The sequence below is a fragment of the Etheostoma spectabile genome, chromosome 17, assembly GCF_008692095.1.
Source record: "Etheostoma spectabile isolate EspeVRDwgs_2016 chromosome 17, UIUC_Espe_1.0, whole genome shotgun sequence".
Classification (NCBI taxonomy): Eukaryota; Metazoa; Chordata; class Actinopteri; order Perciformes; family Percidae; genus Etheostoma; species Etheostoma spectabile.
This window is the reverse complement of record NC_045749.1, coordinates 2524477-2524958: the sequence shown is the minus strand read 5'-3', so window position 1 is coordinate 2524958 and position 482 is coordinate 2524477. Positions and strand designations below refer to the sequence as shown.

At 47.5% G+C, this 482-nt stretch overlaps 1 protein-coding gene across 2 annotated transcripts in view; it reads left to right on the top strand.

Moving 5' to 3' along the window:
* The window catches only part of LOC116705002 (gap junction alpha-5 protein), a 13316-nt gene that overhangs the window by 2954 nt on the left and 9880 nt on the right, over window positions 1-482 (top strand). The window lies entirely within an intron of this gene.

The following is a 482-nucleotide window of genomic DNA, read 5'->3' as shown; positions in this document are numbered from 1 at the left end:
GACTCGGTCAAGACCAAAAGCCATATTTGGCAAGACCAGTGGCCAAGACCGAAACAAGCCAGAGTCCAAATACTAGCGAGTCCGAGACAAGTCCGAGACCACATAAAAACGGTCTTGAGTCCAAGACCGGACTCGACTACTACAGCCCTGCCACATTATACAAGCCTTCCATGAGGGCACGCCAAACCCCACCCCACTCCTTCTCCATGCAGTTGCTAGTAGCCAAGGAGGACACGGAGGATTAAAAAACATGATGGACTCTTCAGAAGCGGCCATTATTTCCACTAAAAATGTGTTGCGCTTGTGATTGCTACGCCACTTTGTTGTTTGATCTTCACTGTGCAGAGTTTGATGCTCTTTGTCGAAAAAGGACAATTCCGGTGCAAAATGAACCTTAATAACACATGGGTACCAACAAGGCTCAGACTAGCACCACACATCCACAGTAGCATAATGAGGGTCCCTACATGTAAACCAAAGCA